At 41.1% G+C, this 23,213-nt stretch overlaps 1 protein-coding gene and 2 long non-coding RNA genes across 3 annotated transcripts in view; 1 reads left to right on the top strand and 2 right to left on the bottom strand.

The window, feature by feature from the left end:
• MBD-like (methyl-CpG-binding domain protein 2) overlaps positions 1–23,213 on the bottom strand; it is a 73,237-nt gene that overhangs the window by 47,683 nt on the left and 2,341 nt on the right. The window lies entirely within an intron of this gene.
• Positions 246–1,843, bottom strand: LOC142571347 (uncharacterized). Its single transcript, XR_012825858.1, has 3 exons — positions 690–1,843; positions 427–621; positions 246–362 (listed from the first exon to the last, which is right to left on the bottom strand). It is a non-coding gene; the product is annotated as an uncharacterized LOC142571347 (long non-coding RNA).
• Positions 2,121–4,287, top strand: LOC142571346 (uncharacterized). Its single transcript, XR_012825857.1, has 2 exons — positions 2,121–2,303; positions 3,508–4,287. It is a non-coding gene; the product is annotated as an uncharacterized LOC142571346 (long non-coding RNA).

The raw sequence follows: 23,213 nt of genomic DNA on the forward strand, positions 1-23,213 counted from the left end.
ACATAGAACTTTATTTTGTATATGTGAGAGAAGTATGTGGATATCACGAGCTTAAGCCAATGTGCGATACACAGACAAAGCAGCTGCTACAACATGAACTGCATTGAGGGCCACACAACACATACGTAATTAAAGGTGCAAAATATAGGGGGAAGCTTCAAAATACGCTCTGTAGCACTGCAAAGTATAACATATATTCTATGTGTACAATAAATGTTCAAAAGAACAATGCATCAACGTCCCATTTGCCTTCAAGTTTATTATCAAGTTCAAGTTTACTGAAGTATATTATGAACATATGTACAACAGGAATCTACTGACACACCCGCAGTCAAGGTGGCTGTTCGAGGTGTGCTGGCTGCCTAAGTGTAAGAAAAAGAAATTGGGTGAATGTCGACACCAGTGCCACTGCTTCTTGCCTCTGACCTGCACGTGCCTCCGTGGCATCCTTGTGCACAAGTGTGCTGGCTTGGCGAGGCGTAGGAGTCATCAGAGAGAAAGAGTATCGTTTACATGGAGAAGTGGCTGTTCACGTTGCCTGTCGCTTTCCCTCAAATGTTTCCTTGGCGACTAGGGTGACACACCCGCAGTCAAGGTGGCTGTTCGAGGTGTGCTGGCTGCCTAAACGAAAGAAAAAGCAAGAAATTAGATGAATGTTGATACCAGTGCTATTGCTTCTTGCCTCTTACCTGCATTTGCCTCCACGGCCTCTTGGCTTGCGGATTCTGTATGAGGGAGATGCTGTTGCTAGGCGTAGGCATTGTCTAAGCAAAAAGAAAAGGCCATTCAAATGGGGAATTATGGAAATAAATGCAGTTATGTCTGCTTCTTGCACTCTTCTTGCCTAAATGTTATCAAACATAGTGTCCAGTATGCACCAGCACTTTGACTGCTTCTGCTTTTTACCTGCAGGTGTTGCTGCGAGATCCTTAGTATGGCTGCGTGCAGCATTGTAACACTTGGTGGAGGCATTTGAAGTGGTAGCCAAAAATATGAAGAATCATCCTTGTCTGCACGAATGCTTTCAATTACTAAATGCAGTGGTAACTATCACTATTAGTGCAAGGCGCCCCACATCTATGCGGCAAGTGCCATAGCTCGAAACTGAATTTTTCCTTTGGTGTTTCACGAGGCATCTGATATGTCCACATTAGATGTGATGTGTTTGTTTTTATTTATCCCAGTGTGGAGAGAGCATCATTAAATTGTTTTTTATTTTTGCATGTCTTGTTTTTTGCTTTATTTCTGAATTTATCAAGCAGCAGTCTCACGATGCTAAAGTGACTTATGTAATGGCAATCAGCTTTTGTTTTGCAGAAAAACAACGCATTTCCTGACCCATTGTTTGACATCCCCTCACTCGCATAATTTTGCAGAGTATTCTACCTATATTGACTTACTTGACCTCCACTAAAGAGTCTTGCATTTTCAAATATGACTCTTTCCTTAAAATCATTCGACACTTCTCATAATTTCTGTACCTTGGGCTTCGATACTCTGCATTCACCATTTTTGCTTGTTTCTGACTAAAAATGTCTTCTTTAATTTAGAGCTTAAATTTTACCTTTGGAACACACGGAAGGGCTTGCCATTGCATATCTGCATAAAAGGGAAACATGTTTCATTAAACATTTGCAAAATCCAATTGAAGATTGATGAATGCAGCTTGCAGTGTGATATGACTGAATGAGCCATAAAAGTAACTCATCTCACTTGGTGAATTAAATTAGTGTGATAAATTAAATTAGTGTGATGTGCAAGATACCTTACACTAACGTGGTGGGTTCTCTTGCTTATACAGCAAAATAATCGGTGCGCGAGAAAAAAATTATTTTGCATACCCCTTGTACACACTGATTTAAGGAGAATGAGCTGGAGCTGTCCACATGATCTACTTATTTTACCTGCGAGTATGGTCAACAAAAATGTGTCCCAGCTGCTTAGTGGTACTCGGGATTATGTCAGTATTGCATTCTAAAATAATTGAATTTTGAAAATGCTCGCAGGGATCTGATGTGCATATCTTCAGTTTATGGATACATGTAAAAGACTCAGCATCAAGTGCAAGTGAACGTTCCCGCAGGCCCGGAGTCAATCATGCAAATAGATTCGCTGCACAAATTTGTGAGGCCGTGTCTGCTGTGCCCGGGGCACAGCAGACGAAAGGTGCCCGAAATGTCTACGTTCACCCATGACGTCACGTCCGCTATAACCCATGATGTCACATCCGCTTATTTCTATGGCGTCTGTTTACGGAGCCGGCTGCGCTGCGAAGCGGTTCGTATTCCGTGCCCACTTAGAGCGTGAGTAATTCATCTTTCCACGCTATATGCGTGTAATAAAGGATTGGGGCTGTGAGCTGTTTGATGCGTTACCATTAGGTACCTTGTGCGCATATTTTGCCTCATAGCCGCGTCAAATTGCCACCGGCATGTGGAATGGGCCGTGGCATCTCATATGGAGCTGCTCATGTGAGTGGTATTGCCTCCATCAGGATCGTCAGTGCGTGCACAGAACCATTCAGTAGTCTGATGCAGGGGAGGGTGCGCGTAAGAACGAGGACGTAAGAAAACACTGGCATGACGAGCTGTTCCGTCAGATCGCGTTACATCGCGCTTTTTTTCTAAGACCATCTCGCTCGAGCGAGAGGATCTTAGAACAGCGTTACTACTGCTTTTTTACAGCTTTGCTGCGGCTCATTTAATCATCACCTGCATTCTTTTAATAATACAAATGGTATCGCTGCGCGGAAGAGCGTCTCTTGAAGTTTCCAAACAAGAGCCAATGCCCTCGTGCCTGCTGCATACACGCTTACCTTTCCTAACGCAGCTACGACGCTGCACTCGCTCTGCTACTGCGTGATACAGGGTCACTGTGATAATAAAATTAAAAAGAGCAAACGAAATTAATACAAAAAATGTCAAACGCTGCCAAGCGTGGTAAACGGACCTGCCTCGCTAGATGAGTTGAAGAAATCGGCGTCCTGAAGTCAGCTTCGCCGCAGTAGACTAGTGTTACGCGGTGAAGCATGTCAGAACTGAAGAGTGACCGCTTTCACCGACATATATAATATGTGTTGCTTAATAGTGTACGCGTGCACCTGCCGTCTCCTATTACATTACGCGCGCCGAGGCGCCTAAGTGTACTGGCCGGCCTTCAGCGCTATTTCGGACGTGGCTGTGATGCTTTGAACCGTTGGTTTGTCGACCTCGTAAGCCAGTTAATGTTTACACGGCCATTTTTTTCTGAACTGTTGATTTCTTCCATCTTTGTTGTGTGTGAAAAGGTGACAGATACACAATATGGGGAGAACGCATGCACTTTCATATTTTCTCGCGCTCAAAAAAAGCCGGAGGAATAAGGTTTCTTCACTGTGCCATAGAAACTATATGTTTGCTCTCAAAGGTAATTCTGATTCATTGGATATGTTCCTGTGCTGTGTTTATTTTCTTGAGTGTGCTTTACTTTTTGCACGTTAATGTTTCAAACTCGTTTTTATTTTCACAGACTGAACATCCCACGTCTTGGTTTGACTTCCTGGTACAGGATACTTGCACTTAGCATGGAGTGATGAAGCAGAGCAGTGTACTTTTATTAAATGTGCAGATTTTAGCAGTATAACAGCCGTTCATTAAAAAAACATGTGTGCTGAAAATAAAGTGTACTTACCCACATTCCTCGTTGTCTATTTATTTATTTATTAACACTGTCAACCCTCATAGAGGGTCATAACAGAGAGGACAATACAATTACATAAATCAAATATGGACATTGTCAATGTACGTAAAGTTGCTTAACACTTGTCAATTCACAGTGAATAAGATGTTCACTTGAATGCTGTTCAGCACACTTCTGACATTTATCAAATACGTACAATGAATATCAAGTAGCACATATCACTTGGCACTTCAAAACTAAATCGAAAACTCCCATAAATATGCCTCAGCAGCATTTTCAAAGTCGGTGACATCTTTTAGGCTAACAGTAGCGTTTGGCAATTGGTTCCACATTTCTATCGCATCCAGGAAAAATGAGTATCGATATGTATCGCTGTTGGTATGGTCTGGCTTTATGACGTAGTCGTGGTTAGTTCGCGGGTATCTTTTGCCTGGAGCATGTCGATATTTCAGCTTATCAATCTAAAGTTGATCCTGCATTATTTGATAAAGCACCTTCAGCCTATATTTTTTCCTACGTACCTCAAGAAGATAGAAGTTGCAACGCTGTAACATAAGCGTGACCGATTCCTTCCTTCGGTATGTCGAACAAATAAAATGTGCCGCCAGACTCTGTATCCTTTCCAACTTCCTCTTAAGCGTCACTTGATGGGGACTCCAAACAACGGCTGAATATTCTAGTATCATCCTAATGAAAGGCGGTGTATGCAATAAGTTTTACATTACGTGATGCATGTTCCAGTTTTTTTTTTCTCAGAAAATATAACTTTTGATAGGCAGTCATGCAGACGTTATCTATATGTTGGTTCCATGTCAATTTTGCTCGTATTCCTGTATTCTCATCAGCAAAACCACTTATATGGGGAACCGATCATGATAAGTGCTCATGAGCATTTTAAAGAACAGCCTTGAACCCTACTCATGCACTGGTAAAATGTATAGATGCAGTGAAATTGAAACAGAAGGCAAAATAGGAAACATGATGCAGTATTTGTCAGACAATTATGTCAGCAATTTTTGCATAAAACAATTAGAGCATACTAGCACTACAAAGTACCCATCTTTCTTGTTAGGCATACATTACCACAAGCTCTTTAAATGTGGTCACAAGAGAGATGCTGGCTTTAATGAGGAACTATAGAGGTTAAAGGCAGCCATGAAAATGTATTAAGAAATAATGCAATGCATAGCATTTACTCAGTTCAGAGAGCTTCCAAAGTTGCCATAAGGCCTTGATAGCTGTGGGTGAGGGAACAGTTGTAGTCCAATTGGAGTATGAGAAATGAACATTAAGATCGAAAGAAGTAACAACTCGTAATGCAATTAAAAAATCTTGCTATACCTTTAAAAAGACAGTGAAATGAAATTAGTGTGACAATTTCCTTTTCCTTTTACTTCATTTAGGTTCAACATACTTATTTTAGTAACACAAAAAAGCAGAGGCGTGAAGCACATAAGAAAGATGCTAGTCTGTGTTTATATTCTGCCTTCTCTAAATTCAAAGTTCAGTAATGTTAACTTAGAAAGCTACAGTGAAGCCATTGCGTCTGCCTGTATGGTGCATAACAGCAGCAATCGCCAGCCTAACTGCTTGGATTTACAGTGCCTTATTTGTATTGTATACCTTTTAAGTGCTGACATTGGAAGGTTGATTAAGGTGGCCAACATGCTGAGCCAGTAGTTTACTGAGTAAAATACATGGAGAAGGGTGGAAAGATAGGACAGAGCACAGGGGATGTATTCCGTGTCCACCTAGTGGAAATGTCCATTTCATCCGCTGCTGAAGTTCTGATTTGCTGGGCTGGGGTATGCATGAGAAGGAGACATGCTCCCCCAGCTAATTCAGCAGAAGAGGATATGGAAATGTCAACAAGATGAATACTTACAAAGCTATTTAATAAAGTACTTCTGTAACCAACATGCCTGCTATGCCATCCTTGCTTTCAATGTCTGTCTTAGTAAAAGTGTGAAAGAACCAGGTTTGTGCATGAACAGTCTTCCTGAGGGTGTGTGCCTTGAAGCCCTTAGTAGTAATCACAGGAAACGAGGGTGGATCCAGAGTAGCACCAAAGGGCAAGCCTTCATCGAAACAAATATGGAGGGAAGTGACTGCATGCTCAAACTTGTCAGCTCACAAGTTTGCCAAGACCAAGTGATGTCAGAAGCTGATGAAGCCTACATGGTTAATGTATAACCGCTTTGGTCAAAATTATTTAGATACTTTTTATGAGGGCTACGTATTTACTGGAAATCTCAAAATAATTATGTTAGTGCAGAATACCTTCCACTAGGTGTGACGTCCTTGAAAGAATGAAAATGTTTGAGTTGTACTTGTGTGGTGCATGAAGTTATTTAAAAAAAAAAGAACTCAACAATGGAAACAAAATGCAAAGAGTAGTATTCGAAATAAATTGCCACCTCTTTAGGGCTAGATGAATTCAAATAATAATAATAATAATAAGCAAATGAAGATCGGGCATACAAGATAGATGCTTCGGCTCCCACTTGAAAGCCTTGTTCGCAAAGATTGTGAACAAAGCTCCAGTTGAACCAGTTCTTATTTTTTATTTTTATGGTTAGCATCTAATTTTAAACTACTTACTGTGCCTCTTTTGACCCAACCAGACAGGCTGCCGTCAAACTCTTCACTACTTCAATGCAAATAATTGGAGGTTGGCAAATACATTTTTCTAATAGGAATAGCAGGTAACGAATAGTCAAACACTGATGCATACAGTAACAGCAGGCATATTTATCATGGAATTAAGCACCATGCTTACATTGTCTAGTAAAAAAAGGACAGCTATCAAAGAAGATTAGGAATATTTTTAAGCAAAAGCAATTATACCTCATATACTTGAAGCAGATGTAGTGCTTCTCAAGAATCACGTCCAAACTGCACACACTAAAACATTAAGCTGGGATATTCAAAAATACAAGTACATGTTTTGCTCGCCAAGTGACTTTTAATGTGCTCAATTATGTAAAGTGTGCTATTATATGATTAATGTAATTTGCTAATGTAAAGAAAGAACAAGCCAAGATCTCTTGCTTCATATATATGTGCTGAATCAAGAAAGTAATTAAGGAAGAAGAACACAAGAAATAAACACAAATATTTGTGTGCTTTCTGGCATAAAATAATTCTCATGTTAGCCACATAAAATGCTTTCCAAAGCATCCCCTACCTTAACTTACAGCTGCATCGCATGAAGGTACTTTTTAAGAACACACATGCTTCATGATCATTCACTGTGTTAGTGACTCCCACTGAAGTAGACTGAGAACATATCTGGGCATTACGTTCAATAGCTGATGTAAAGTGAAAAGACTGCTGCTTGTAGGTATGAATGAACCAAGTGAATAAGAAATATAAGTTCTCAAACTTCTAGTACTAAGTGTGGCAGCACTTAAGAAGAACATATTGCAACTAAAAATTGCAACACATGATGAAATAACTGAAATAGCTAGGGAGTGTTTAATAGACCAATAAACAGGAAACTGCAAATTCCTAACATTTCTGAATACTTTTCTTCACATGTACTCACCTCATAAGTATGACTTCCCTTAATGCTCGAACCTCTGCCTTAATTTCATAATTCCCCATTCTCGCTGCTTTGCTCATGCTGATTGACATCTAACACAAAGGTTGGCAAAAGTAGCTGAGCATGTGCATGTGTTGTGAGGCAAGCTGCCCACATCTGGTAGCCGCATGCCAATTTCTCAGAGTAGATGAAAGGGAAGCCTTGAGGGTAAACCATAGAGAAGACGGATACCTTGGTTCAATGATAACTGAAAACACCAACATGGAAAATTTGGACAGCCCACAGAATCAGCAGAATTGACATAGTTTGGAAAAACTGAAAAGATGCATTATGATATCTATGTTACACAGGTTCCAGTCAAGTTGAAGATTTTCACTGTCTAATAAACTTATAAGAGAATACATGACCAGCAATACTGTATGGAACCTAAACAATTTTAATAAAGTCACCTAGAAGTCAGGATGGAGATGTGACTGAATTGAGGATGCTAAAATGGTTGAGGTGGAGGCTGATTGTGAAGGCAGGTTTTAAAAAATTAACATTCAACACACACTTAAGTTGGCAAAGATTGGACTCAGTGTTCAAGAAATTGACTAAGATAATTGATTGGTATACATACATGAGAGAGCAGCAACAATACAGCAGAGATAACTGTCATGCAAGAGGAAAGGATGTCAGTCTAAAAATTAACATTTGATCAGAAGAATGGTTATGCATGGGCTCAGGCTCCTGTACAATTCTGTATGGTACGCATGATGTCAGAGCTGCATTGCATAAGGAACTGTGGCCTTACATGCCTCGATTATGAAATGATGTGGGCCAAGAGTGGAACAAGGATAGCATCAAGAGGGGGCTCCTCCAAAAGGAGAACGGTAGGGAAACGGGGCGAGAGAGATTTTCTACGCAACAGATACAGAGTCATATGAGTCATAGTCATAGAAACCATGACCCAAGGAGCTGCACAACAAGGTATATAAATTCAAATCTTCATACAGTTAAGCCTCAGTATAACGAAATTCTCGATATAGCGAAGTATTTAACTTTTCATAACCTCTTCTCCATTGAACACCATGCATTTAGAGCCTCAATGTAAAGAAGTGTGTTTGTGTGCAATTTCAATATAACGAAATTTCGCTTCTGCCGCAGAGGAGTGCCAAGACAATCAATGGTAACTTCCGCGGACGCAGATAGTCAAATGATTGAATTACAAGCTGCTGCTTGCAAACGCACATCTCAAACTGCGTGCAGCGCGACAAGACGAACAGCTTGGAGCCGCATCATGTTCCGTATAAATTAAGTCCAAGTGCGATCAGATCCTATCGCGCCCCGCGCACTTGTGCTTTAGGTGCGAGGGTGAGATAAGAAAGATGATGGCTTCATAAGTGCGGCCTTCCCACGCGAGCAATGGCAAAGTGGGGAAGGAAAGCGAGCTCGCGGTAACGCGATCAAGCGCGCGCGACGGGGCGGAGTAGGGGGGTAAGTTGGCGCGCGTCTCGGCCATGACTGCGCGTAGCTGTAAACGCGGCTGAGCGCATATGCAGCCGCGCACCCTGCTCTAGAGATAATCTGCTGCGTGTGGAAAGAGCGGGCATGCCAAGACGGCGTGGCATCATGTAAGCTAGCTGTTTTCCCGCACGTTTAGTATTGAAGGTTGCGCAATCTCGAGTTCTGATGACCCGTTGGAACGAGAAGCAGAAGAAGCATTCGCTCCTAGCTGCCGGCGCTTTTCATGATAGCGTCGTCGCAGTGTGACCGGGCGACGCTTTGGGGGCGGAGTGCACGCGAAAGCATATGGCGTCACTTAATTCGTGCCACTGATGTGAAGATATCAACGTGGCATGAAACCGCCGTGTCATTCATCGCTGACACCTATATTCGTCAAAATAAAATGTTTTCTCATTCAAACTTGCTTTCTTTTATTGCCCAATAATTCGGAAAATTGCATGGCCCCTTTCCGTGCAACAAAAATCGATCGGCGACTGTACTCATTTGCATAACAGATCGAATTTCAATACAAGGAAATTTCAATATAACGAAGCGAATTGCCGGTTTTACCTACTTTGTTATATCAAAGTTTAAGTGTATAACGAAATTTCCTGTTCTCTACACGGGGGCGGCAATGTGGGCTTGTTCGTTGATCATCATGGAACAGCATGTAGTGTAGCGCAGCAAAAACAAGAACACAAGAAGAAATGAAACACAGACACAAGCGCCTAATTATGTCTGTGTTTTGCTTTTTCTTGTGTCTTTGTTTTCGTTGCATTACACTACATGACGTTCAATACTTTCACTGTTACATTCATGAGCACTGAAAACCTAGAATCAACTATAATATCTTGCCTGATTTGCCATAAATAAAAAGAAAAATGTGGGTATAGTAGGCCTAATTGAGTTCTGGTGATTTTAGTATCACTGACATATAGCTTTTAAGAATGTTTAATCATTTCTTCTGTTAAGGCAGAGTACATGCTCAACTGCTACAGCAAGTGTGAACGTAGGCAAAAACGACAATTTTGTCTCTTGCATCAATTTTATGGCATGTTGCGTGATCTAATCAAGTGGTTTCAATTTGACAAAGTTCTCGATTTAACAAAATAAAACCTCACATCCCAATAAAATTTATTAACTAGACTTACTGTACTTTATCACCAAAGTACTGTATAACTATAAGCAGCTACAGCTGCCATGAGTGGCGAGCAGAATTGAAATGAAATTGCTTTAGTCGAAACATGCCGAGCGCTGCTGCTAAAGTATGCACCACATGCATTGGGCGACTGCGGGAACCGCGGTACCACACGCAGTTATTCAAAGCAGCACATAAAAGTGCCGCGGACTCAAATTGGTTAGTAAATGCATTCGGAACCAGTCTTTCGATTACTCAATTGATATATCAGCCACACACTTGCATAGCACGGCCACGTGGCAAACGCGGCCATGCGAATGCTTCACTATGCACGGATCGGCTGGTTGCAATATTGGGGCACTCTATGGGTGCATGTTTAAAGCACAGCGTTTTTTGCCTATCGCGTGATCGTTGCGGGTGCCCCATGGCTGAGTGTATTGCATGGTACAGAATTGGCCCCAGTACCAAAAGTACACAGGTAGGGTGGTCCGTATAGATGAAGCGTGAACGCGAGCTCAACATAACCACATCGTCATTATAGATTATTTATGCGAAAGCGTCAAATGGCCCATTGAGCAAAAAAGCCGGCGTCTGTCGTCTCAGCGAAACAGCACCTCAAATCCCATTGGCTGCGACCACGTCACGAGTGCACCTCGACGAAACAGAGCGGGTGAAAGGGTACACCTGCTGTCGCTATAGTGCACCAGGTGTTGCGTGAGGGGAGAGGGCGTCGCCGCGATGCCCTCTCCCCTTAACTGCTGCGCGCGCCTGCCGGCCTTGGTGGCCACTGCTGTTTCCTGGTCTCTGGTCATGCAGCACGTCGGTGGCATGTGGTGTTGGCACCGCAGGCTGCTGCTGCTTGCTAGCTCGGGCCCAATGTAGCTCTAGGGTGCATCACTTGCAGCGTAAAACTCGGACTGCTCAACGGCGTTCAATTGGGCATTAATGCTTTCGCAATCACAACTCAGACAAAACATGCTTAGCTGTTCTCGTATGTTTTTCTTTAGTTGCCAAGTGGACGCATCATTGTTCACCATTCACAGTCTTCAATCTATCGTCATCATTGCATTGTCATTTCAAACTTGTTGTAATATCACGCCGTCAGATGCTGCCGCCTTCACGCTGTGTAGTAGATATGCAGTCATTGCCATGCATGCACTCATCATCCCAGAGTCGTTATGCCTCAATCGTGATGACTCTAGAATTGTCATCCCATCGTCGATCATGCCATCGTTGTCACCGCATCAGCATCATACTGTTGTCGGCATTCGACAGATGCATTACACAGATTAGCATTACCTTTTCAGCCTCTAGAACAGAATGCACGTGGTGATCTACCGCAGTAATATTATGAGAGACACTTGGGCGGAACAATTGCTGGCCTCAATTGCCAAGCCTCCCTGTAACATCATTTATTTCAATCTCCATAATAATCCTAAATTGTGACCCAAAACTTCTACAACAAATGTCAACATGGTTTCCATAAGACCTTGTCTCTCATGAAAAACACAACTATATTGTCATGTTTACTAACTTGATCTCCTCCATTGAACTTAGTTCTTGCATTGAATGGATGCTTTTAGCGTTTCAAATTCTGCTACTTTGTGCCACTGCCTCCTTCTCCTGAATAAGCTAACTTAATATTGATCCACATGCAACTACTAAAATTCACTGAATGCTTTCTTCATGACTAAACACAATTTTTATGTTAACAACTCCAATTCACAAATCTGTCTTTTGTCACTTCTGGCATGCCACAATCCTGAGTGTTTAGGCCCTTGATTTTTCTCATTTTAGATCTCGCAAAGAACTTAATGTAGAAAACTAAACTTTCTGTCGACTGTGTGTCTTGTCGTGAAACAACCAAACTCTGGCAGGTCCGTTTCTGTTCAAACAGACTAAACAAATGGCCCACTGAGTAAAAAAGGCAGTGTCTGTCATCTCAGCGAAATGGAACCTCAAATCCCATTGGCTGTGACCACATTGCGAGCGTGCCTCTACGGAGCAGAGCGGGTGAAAGGGTACATCTGCCGTCGCTCTAGCGCGCCAGGTGTTGCGTGAGGGGAGAGGGCGCCGCCGCAATGTCACGTCATCCTTGCTCTCGCAAGCGGGCGCAAAGTCCATATCTCACCCCCACTGGGCTTAGCTGCTGCACGTGCCCAGTGGGGCAATGTCTCCAGTAATGTCTCTCCGGAGTGCCATCACTAGTTAAAAACCTAACATCAGTACCCTAGCAAAAAAAACTGATAGAAATTTCTATAGTCTCTTAGGAATATGTATAGGTTGTACGGGTCCTTCTAAGAGTGATATATATTCCTACCTGACCCATAGAACTCTTTACCAGACTGGCAGGCAGCAGATAGATCTCACTGTGCTGCCTACAAGCCCAAATAGCATGATGTACATATCAGTCTTTTAAACCCAGATAGAGATCATCATATGACATACAGAAATCTGATTGAGGCACTGAAAAAGCATGTTAGAAATAGCACACATGCCGGTGCCCACACGCCTGAAGAGACGTTTTTAAAATGAACTGAATATACAACCCTGAATGCATTGCCTGGCACGTGAACAGATTAACAAACACAGTTGGTATATTGGAGTATCAAATAAAAATGAAGTGTGTAAACTGTGCAATTATCAAAACTTTTTACAGCTTGTATGCAGATATATTATCCTAAACAGGTTTCAACATAAATTAACGCACACATTTTCAAAGCACAGCAGCGTTACTTAGCCTATGAAACTACATTGGGGAAGCTGCATGAGAAAAGTATCAGTCCATCTTTGTAGCAGGCGTGCTCCAGTTCTTTTAATACAAAATTACATTTACAAATTTTGTGAGACGGATGTGCAACATTTAATGCATATCCAAAACAGGATTACTGTCATCATCATCATCAGCAGCAGCATCATTATTATATTTATGTCCACTGCAGGACGAAAGCCTCTCCCTGCAATCTCTAATTACCCCTGTCCTGCGCCAACTGATTCCAGCTAGCACCCACAAATTTCCTAATTTTGGCGCACCACCTAGTCTTCTGCCATCCTCTACTGCACTTCCCTTCTCTTGGTACCCATTCTGTCACCCTAATGGTCCAACGGTTATCTAATCTGCGCATTACATGACCTGCCCAGTGCCATTTTTTTCTCTTAATTTCTATTAGAATATCATCTATACCTGTTTGATCTCTTGTCCAAACTGCTCTCTTTCTGTCTCTTAAAGTTATACTTAGCATTCTTCGTTCCATGCATCCCTCTTTGCACAGCCCTTAACTTGTTCTCAAGCTTCTTTGTCAATCTCCAAATCTCTGCGCCATATGTCAGCACCCATAAAATGCACTGATTGTATACTTTCCTTTTCAATGATAATGGTAAGCTCCCAGTCAGGAGCTCACAATGTCTACCGTATGCGATCCAGCCCATTCTTATTCTTCTGTGAATTTCCTTCTCATGGTCAGGGTTTCCTGTGATTAGTTGACCTGGGTAGACGTACACCTTCACAGACTCTAGAGGCTGACTAGCGATCTTGAACTCTTGTTCCTTTGGCCGGTTATTTATCATTATCTTTGTCTTCAGCATATTAATCTTCAGCCCCACTCTTACACTCTCCCTGTTAAGGTCCTCCATCATTTGTTGTAACTCGTCCGCAGTGTTCCTGAATAGAACAATGTCATCGGCAAAACCGAATGTTCCTGAGGCGTCCGCCGTCGATCCCTACTCCTAAACCTTCCCAGTTTAATAGCTTGAATACTTCTTCCAAGCATGCAGTGAATAGCACTGCAGAGATTGTGTCTACTTGTCTGACTCCTTTCTTCATAGGTATCTTCCTACTGTTGTAATAAAGTTTATTTACAAAAGCAAAACAAAGCACTTTCAAGACTGTGGATAGTAACTGTAGCTCTAACATGTCCGGCTGAGTTTGTGAATGCCATAAATTAGACACTACCAACGTGATTTCATTAAAGCTACTTTCTGGGTTAGTTTGTGCGTACTTGATTTGAAAATTATAACAACAATAATGCATCCATCCACAAAGGAACAAGGACAAGACACAAGCAACATGACTAGGGTTTATTTTACACTCCACTATCTAAAGAATAAGCTAGCAACTTTAACCACATTTAAACAAACACATAAGAGCAAAAACACAGACTGAAGTACCAACTTCACTATGCCCATTTGTGCTCACAGATGCTGTATAGAACACCAGGTCTAATTGGCATATGCTTTTATAATATTACAACTTCATATGAAACTATTTTCTCTAGACTATGCATTTTTGCATTCATCCCAAAAGTGTCGTGATATGTGACAGAACACAAGTGAGCTTGTGCAAAAAGAACAAACTGGTATGGCACACTGACAGGAAGCAAGGAAACAGGACAAGCATCGCTATTGGTACAAGATCTACAGCAATATATCAGAACATGACAATACAGCAATATTATTTAAGCAAAAGTGAGTACAGATCTGGGAACTTATTCAAGTAAGAACATGGATTTACCATTTTTAAAACCACATAATCATGAACAAAAACAGCTAAACATCAATGCACATATTGCAAAATCAGAAGACACAATTCTTCACTGGGTGCTAGTTCAACCACCGCACGTCGAAATGTGTAAAAGTGGTTTAACCTGTGTAGCCTTCAGCATGCGAAAGCAAAGAAGACTATCAGAACAGGCTTCATATATAGTGTTTGGAGTCTTTGATTCAAACCGTAATACACTGTTCAAATGAAATTTCAGAGTTTGCTTGTTTCATTCAGAAAAAAGATAGTGTCTTTGTCATGCTGCCACAGTTAACGGATAAACTTGCACCAGATACATTGAGTCAAAGGAGTAAATAAAGTGAGGCAGACAGATGCATCGTGTGAAAATGATGCTGTTGTATCAAGTAGCATAACTGCTCACTTGACATTCAGCTGCTTTCCATGCCTCTGCATACAGACTGAGAAGCTTTACCTCTTCACCGTCTGCTAGTGAAGCACTGTTTGTTCACTGTGATCATCCACTCAAGGCAGTCACGTGGTTAAGTAGGGCCCTTCGCTACATGTAAGGACACCGACCCGAAACTGTGCATAAGTCCTGTAAAATATTGTCATTTTTGGCTACTGCAGCTGTTCATCAGCAGCTGCATCACCACTGCCAACATGCAGACCATGCAATTCCCCAAGCACTTAATCAACAAGAGTACAATAATGAAGAGTGGCAAATTGGGCTAGCTGGTTCATTAGGAAAACAAGAAGCTAACGCAAGAAAAAATAAACACTCTAGAATTTTGATGGCTCTGGCTAGGTTAATATATTCAAACATCAAAAAGCTGATTATTACAGAATTCCATAAAGTGTGGTGCACTGTTACCAACTGTTTTTTTTTAAAGCTATAACCTGTTATTACCAGACATTCATGTACCATGGCTGAAGACATACTGTTCATCATTGCCATGTCTTGAGCATGGGAATTAGTCTCTTTCATAAAGGTTTCGTATTGTCCATTCAAAAATATTGTTGTCTATTTCTATAAACACATAAAGGCGCATAACTTCGCTGGGTGTTACGTAAACTTGTGGCTCCTCTCTTCTGACGCAGACTGAAAGGTGCTTTGCATGGAGAATTTCAACAGGAAATAGTTTCTTGCATTTCAGAATTCTACAAGAATTCGCTCCAGTAAGAATTCTACAAATGAGAGAAAACGCACCTGAGAAGCTGACAAATGCACTGTATTTAGTCTTTATAGTTCAAGTGTACTGGAGAGAGTGGAATGTTTGTTGGTTGATGATCATTCACTAATATTCAGTGACACTTGTTGAGTCACAGCCACGGTTGTGGACTACAGCCTGTTTTTCACTTTCATCCAAGTTCAGGCACAGCTTTCCAGTGCCTAACAAAGCTGTCTGCTGACCAGCTCTCCTCTCCTGTACACCAAAAAAACTCACTGCTTCTGGTGAAAGATTTAAACTAGCTTTAGCTGCCTGTAACTTTCGAGCAAGTACATAACATTCCAATATTTGTAAAGGAACATCATTAGCTCTGCTGACAAATTTCACAAGAAGTTCATTTCCGCCTTCAAATACAAATGAAGAATGCGACCAATGAGGTCCTAGTTTAGCCGCACTTTTAGGAAGATGCAGGATTTGGTGTACATTGTATGTCATTGCACCCAATCCAAACAAAGACTGTGCTCTCACAACAAACTCCGAGAGAAGATCAGATGATCTCATTATGGTCATCTGAAGTGACGGTGTCTAGTAGAAGTATATAGACACCCTCTACAAGCAAACTGGAATGTCTGACTTACTTATCTGGCAAAAAGCCATGAAGGCATGGTAATGAATAATGAAGAACCCACCACTTCCATTCACTAGCTTTCTAGATTGTGAAGTCTAATAATCTTTGTGGCGTACGTATGAACCATTTCGGTGGCTTGATTGCCAATAACCTCCTGTTTAAAGAGGCTAAACTTTGTTGTGAACCAATCTAAACATCTTTTCTCTTTTAAATGTGATCACATTTTTATTCTTTTTAAGCTGTTGTATGGTGTATATTTGTTCCAACAATCTTTCCTTTCTGAATCCTGGGCTTCATATTTGATTTATATGTATTGTCTTTTCTGATAATATAAATGCATTATTTCTGACTCATTTTTCGGGCAAATGAGGAAGCTTGCTTCTCCTTGAGGCACATTACACCTATACAACACACATAGATACTGATAGACTATAGATCTGGCAAACTAATATGAATACACTATTACACTAATAAAAAGAATACACTAGTAGACTTGTACAAGCAGAATAGCACAGATGCGTCCAGAATAGAACTAAAAGTAATTTTATCAGTGTATCAGTTGTATCGTTTCATGATGCAATAGAAACAAACTGATATAATTTTTATTAGGTTGCCCTATCAGATTTTTCGCTAGTGATCTTTCAGTGTAAATGCATATCAACTTTTTGACTAATGCTAATAACTGAACACATGGCTTTTTTTGCTGCAAGTTTTCTTGGACTCCTGCTTCCCTTAAACTTATACTGTATAATATGCTTGCAAGATCAAAACTGGAGTATGCTTCATCAATCCGGGATACACCGACAAAAAACACAACTCTCATATTTAGTTGAAGCCATACAAAACCAACCTGTACATTTTATTGTAGCTGCTTATTCCCATACCGCAAGCATATCAACAATTACAACTTGCCTTGATTGGCCAGGCTTGTCAACAAAAAAACCTACCCATTTATTTCACAAATTCTCAATTGAAACATATGTTATTACCTCCTTGTATCTCATTGAGAATGAACTACAACCTCAAGGTACAGGTGCCAACTTGCCAAACCAATCTTTACTATTCCTGTAAAAGGCAGCCTCAGAACACACACACGCACACACACACACACACACACACACACACACATATATATCAATGAGCTACAAGGAGGTAATAAAAACATGTTTCAATTGAGAATTTGTGAAATAATCAGGCAAGTTTTCTTGTTGCCTAGCCAATCAAGGCAACTTTTAATTGTTGATATGCTTACGGCATGGGAATAAGCAGCTACAATAAAATGTACAGGTTGGTTTTGTACGGCTTCAACTAAATATGAGAGTTGTATTTTTTGTAGGTATATCCCGGATTGATGAAGCATACTCCAGTTTTGATCTTAGAAGCATATTATACAGTATAAGTTTAAGGGAAGGAGGAGTCCCAAGAAAACTCGCAGCACAAAAAGCCATGTGTTCAGTTATTAGCATTACTTAGAAAGTTTGCATTTGCAGTGAAAGATTATTAGTAATATGATTACCTATGTACAAGGTGCTTAATAAGAACAGAGTGTTTAATTTTGTAGGTAAATGTGGTAAAAGGACCAGTCATGATGTGAAAATCTCTTCATTTTACTTTTACCACCCCACCTTACCACCATGTTACCTTTACACACACACACACACACACACACACACACACACACACACACACACACACACACACACACACACACACACACACACACACACACACACACACATATATATATATATATATATATATATATATATATATATATACCATGGTGCCCATTTCGTAACTCTAATGCTCCATACGATAGAAAATACGATTGAAAATTGGGCAAGTTGTTGAAGCTTCATGGCAGCTACTGCATGACAGATGCCGACAAAAGTAATAGAATGGGACAGGACACAGCACTATCAAATGAAGTTTATTGAAAGAAAACAACCAATATATAACACACATCACGTGACCAACACCCGGCCCCCTAGCATATGCAGATACATACCAAAACAACCTTCACATCACCGAATGCACATGTTTTGACGGCAACACACATGTCACGGCTGATTAATCAATGTAAAAAAACAATTACTAAGGCACAATGCAGCTCAGTGGCTTTACTTAAGATCTAACACAGCAACCTCGCTATCTTGCAGCGAGATGGATGGCTGGCTAACACATAGTGAGCCTTTCTTTCTAATGTGATAAGCCTCCATTAATTCATGTGAGAGCTTTTCACAGTGTGTGAACAGCAGAATAGTACTTTCAAAAACTGGATGACGCCCAATGCTGCAACAATGCACAGAAAGGTGTGGATGCGCAAAAACCCTTCAAAAAACTATGGTACTTCCCTATAGTCGAATGTTTAAGCACCTTCCAGTCTGACTGATATATATTTCGTAGGCTTCAAGAAACAGGAATCGAATAAACATTATTTCGTGTGCAAGAGACAAACTGTATGCTATATTTCACTTTGCAGTCCTCCCTGCTCAGACACCCGTTGTGAAGAATGTGCTTGTTTATTGCTTCACATATTCCCTTCAGCTTATCTTTAAATGAAAACCCAATCCTCTCCTGGAACTTAGAAGCCACCTTTGTCTGCCTGTGCGACAATTAATAGAGGGGATAATGGCAACTTTGTTCCGCTCTTGCTCCTTAAGCTTCTTCCACCCTGGTCGCACCTTAAGTTCCTTAATTAACGTGCTTCAAGATAAAAAAACCACTGAAACTGAATAACCTGCCTCATTAAGCCTTGTCACCAGATTCCTTACACTTTCAAGGATAAGGTGAGGATAGCTCTTGGTTGGGGCATCTCTAATTGCGTGAGTGGCAATACTGTACTTAATAAGTTTTGAATGGCTAGACCTATAATCAAGAAGGAGCTTAGAAGTTCTCAACTGATATCCCCAGCATACGTGATCCCACATAAAAGTAAGCCTGACATAAGAAGTTGCAGCACATTTTTTTTCTGGAACTTCTAAAGTGAAGTTGAAACCTTGCTATTGTTCTCTATATAGCTTCAGTACTTCGATGAAAGCTCTGTGAAAGTTATCATTTGCTCATGAAAAACAAATAATCATCCACGTATCTGAAAATTTTAAGAGCAAGCCCACTCAGGTTTTGATTATCTTCTGGTCAATATAACTTAAAATATTACTGAGCACTGGTGCAACACCGGAACCTATGCAGATGCCAGCATTCTGGACACATATTTTACTTTCCCACCAGACCAAAATTGACCTTAAATAGAAATCAAGAAGCTCCAGAAAGTTTGCAACAAGAATTTTGCACCTTTCAGCAAATTCCAGCTAACCTGTTTGCTTGTGTATGCAGTCCTTAACAAACTGCAAGAGACGCACCTGCGGCAAAGAATTGTATAAATCTTCTGCATCTATACTAAAGCCTGCCCATTTTCCCAGATTATGCTCCTGCAGGAAGTGTACAACAGTCTGAGAGCTGGCAGCAAGGAATTGGTCGTTGATTCCCAGCCTGTCAAGGTGTGTCTGCAGAAATTCTGAAACATGAAGCTATGATTTATATAAAGTATATAAAGCTAGAAAAGTATATAATAGCTGTGTCTTACCAGTACTCACCTACGGGGCAGAAACCTGGAGGCTTACGAAAAGGGTTCTACTCAGATTGAGGACGACGCAACGAGCTATGGAAAGAAGAATGATAGGTGTAACATTAAGGGATAAGAAAAGAGCAGATTGGGTGAGGGAACAAACGCGAGTTAATGACATCTTAGTTGAAATCAAGAAAAAGAAATGGGCATGGGCAGGACATGTAATGAGGAGGGAAGATAACCGAAGGTGAATAAGGGTTACGGACTGGATCCCAAGGGAAGGGAAGCGTAGCCGGGGGCGGCAGAAAGTTAGGTGGGCGGATGAGATTAAGAAGTTTGCAGGCACGGCGTGGCCACAATTAGTACATGACCGGGGTTGTTGGAGAAATATGGGAGAGGCCTTTGCCCTGCAGTGGGCGTAACCAGGCTGATGATGATGATGATTTATATTCCGACACAATGGTTCTGAAATGGATGCCCTAAGCTTGTGTGTTTTGCACTGAAGAAGGCGCATAAAAGAAAACCTTTTTCCACCTTAACATCATTTGAGACTGTTGTCAAACCAAACTGATTCAACTTCGTGACAGCTCAACATTTTATGTCAGCTATATTGGTATAAATTTCATTAAAATTGATGTCAGTGGCTGACACACCCTCCTCCGGAAAAGTGCTTTCCAACATGACAACACAATGCCCTTTTTTGTCTCCAAGAAACCTCCAAGTTTCTCCCCCTTCGTTAGCTCAGGCAGAAGGCAATGATTCTATGCTTGATTCTACAAAATCATATATATATATATATATATATATATATATATATATATATATATATATATAGCTTTGTATTCACCATCCAGGGCCAGGGAACAAGAGAAGCTAGACAGCACTGACCAATTTTTGACTAAAAGAATTAATTTTTGACCTTATACATCTTGTTTTTACTGTACATGTCCCTCACCTCCATCCAGGTTCCCAACATTTATATCTAAAAAGCTTGTCTATCACCACATACAGGGTCTGTCCTGAAAGTAATGTCAGTAAATTTATTGTGATGCGACTGTATGTCAGAGCGGTCTAACTCGTCGAAACTAGTAGTGACGGAATCCAGCTAAGCAGCGGTCCGTCAGTCAGTGTGCTCCGAACATCGGAGAGTGTCGGATGGGCCCGTCCGTGAGCTGTTTTTTATTCTTGTGCAAGTGAAAATGCAGCACTCATTAGAACAAAGATTTGCGATCAAGTTTTGTGTGAAACTTGGCAATACTGCTGCAGAAACTGTTACTATGCTCAAGACTGCTTATAAAGAACATGCCTGGTCAGATCGGCAAGTGTTTCGGTGGCACAAGGCCTTTTGGAAGGGCGGAAAGAGGGCGACGACAAGGACTGCGCTGGATGGCCATCCACGACCACTACGACTGACAATGTGACACGAGCGAGAGAACTGTTGAACTCAGACCAACGATTAAGTGTTCGTTTAATGGGCGACTCAAGTTCATGAAATTGTTACAAACAATATCGGCATACGGAAGGCGTGCACAAAAATGGTTCAAAAAGTGCTCACTGACAACGAAAAGTCACGCCGCGTTGAAACATGCCAAGAAAATCTCAACATGTGCAAACGTGAGCGAAAATTTTTGAACAACGTCATTACAGAAGACGAGACTTGGGTATTTTAATATGACCCGGCGACCAAAAGGCAATCATCTGAGTGGCACACACACTTGTCCCCTCCCCAGAAGAAAGCCAGGGTGAGCAAATCAAAGATCAAGATCATGCTCATTGTTTTTTTTTGACATCGACGGACTGGTTCATCATGAGTTTGAAGAACCTGGAACCACTGTGAACTCCAAATTTTATGTGGATGTCCTTGAAAGACTGAAACGCAGGGTTCAACATATCCGGCCGGACATTGCACACAACTGGAAGTTGCACCACGATAATGTGCTGGCCCACAGTGCCTTCATCGTCACCGACTACCTGGTTAATGCAGTGGGGCCAACGATCCCCCAGCCCCCGTACAGCCCGGGCTTGGCTCCCCCCTGACTTTTTTCTGTTTCCATGCCTCAAAACACCCCTGAAAGGCAATCATTTTGGGACAGCAGACGTGATTAAAGCAGCTAGCACCACAGCATTAAAGGCCATTCCGGAGGAGGACTACCGCAACGCATTCGAGAGCTGGAAGTCTCGCTGGAGCCGATGTATTGACGCAAAAGAAGAGTATTTTGAAGATTTTTAAATTTTTTGTAACAACAAATTCAATAAATGATTTTTAATCGCCTTACTGATATTACTCTCAGGACAGACCCTGTACATGCACTTTGAAGGTATGTATGTGGAAAGCATTTCAACCTCTGCTTGCTTTTCTGGCATGGAATAAAACGACCTTTTGTCCCTAAACCACTTACTTTTAAACTATTCCGTTTGGTTCATTTTTCTAACTTCTGCAGAGTTGCATTCACAACTTTCATAGTTAACCGGCTCCGTTTTCATTCTTGCTTCCTAAAATATGCCCTCCTGTCATGCATAATCTGGAAGGCCTTCTGTTAGCAATGGGTATTGTATTTCAAGACTATCAGTGCAATGTTGCATGAAGAAACCTATTCTTGGAGTGAATTATTGTTCAGCTTGATATCATGATATTGCTGCATGGTTGTTATTTAACTCTGCAAGAGAATGATCCTGCCATCCTACCAAGAGTGCATTTCATGGGTATTACTCTCTTTCTTGTGACATTAGTTTATGAGGCTTACAGATATGTATCTGTGTCAACAATAACACCTGACATCTAATTTTGTGCAACATGCACTACATTTAATCAGATAAAAGTTGCATGTTTTGTCTCTTGGACCAGTCTGCTCAGTGGTAGGAGGTCGAGACCACAAATGAGAATGGCTGGCCAAGATCTGTGGTGTATGTCCCGTGTTATGCATCTGACAAGATTTCATGGTGGCAAGAGGACATGTTGGACCTGATGTGATCTTTCTAATTATTGTGCACAGAGTTATCAGCATGATAATATCCTTAATGCTATAAAGAGTACCTCCAGCAAGCAGTCTATATGCTTATGCCTTTTTGTTGCTTATGGCAACAAAATCCAACATCCTTTAAAACATGCTTACTTGCTGTCTGATGCACAAAATGAAGAACGCTGCCTTCTCTAAATTTATTAGCAACAAGAAAGCCACTCTGGAAGCAATTATATACATACACAGCAACACACACTAAAACCTACAAATGGGAGAAAAAACACAAACTAGGCTAACAATAAAAGAAACCTGACACCCAACAAGTGTTACATGTTACTCAAGTATGCACATTCAACCTGAGTTAGAGAGATAGATGGTCAACTCCCGCACTCCTGTGCATGCATGTGGATATGTTAAGCCTCAGCTACTCTTTCTATATCATAACTGTCCCCATGTTTGTGAAATCTGGTGTACAACTGCAAGAACAATGATGGCTTGACAGGTGGTTTACCTTTCAATGAGCTCTATAAGGAGGATGCATCAAC

The sequence above is a fragment of the Dermacentor variabilis genome, chromosome 2, assembly GCF_050947875.1.
Source record: "Dermacentor variabilis isolate Ectoservices chromosome 2, ASM5094787v1, whole genome shotgun sequence".
NCBI classification, from domain to species: Eukaryota; Metazoa; Arthropoda; class Arachnida; order Ixodida; family Ixodidae; genus Dermacentor; species Dermacentor variabilis.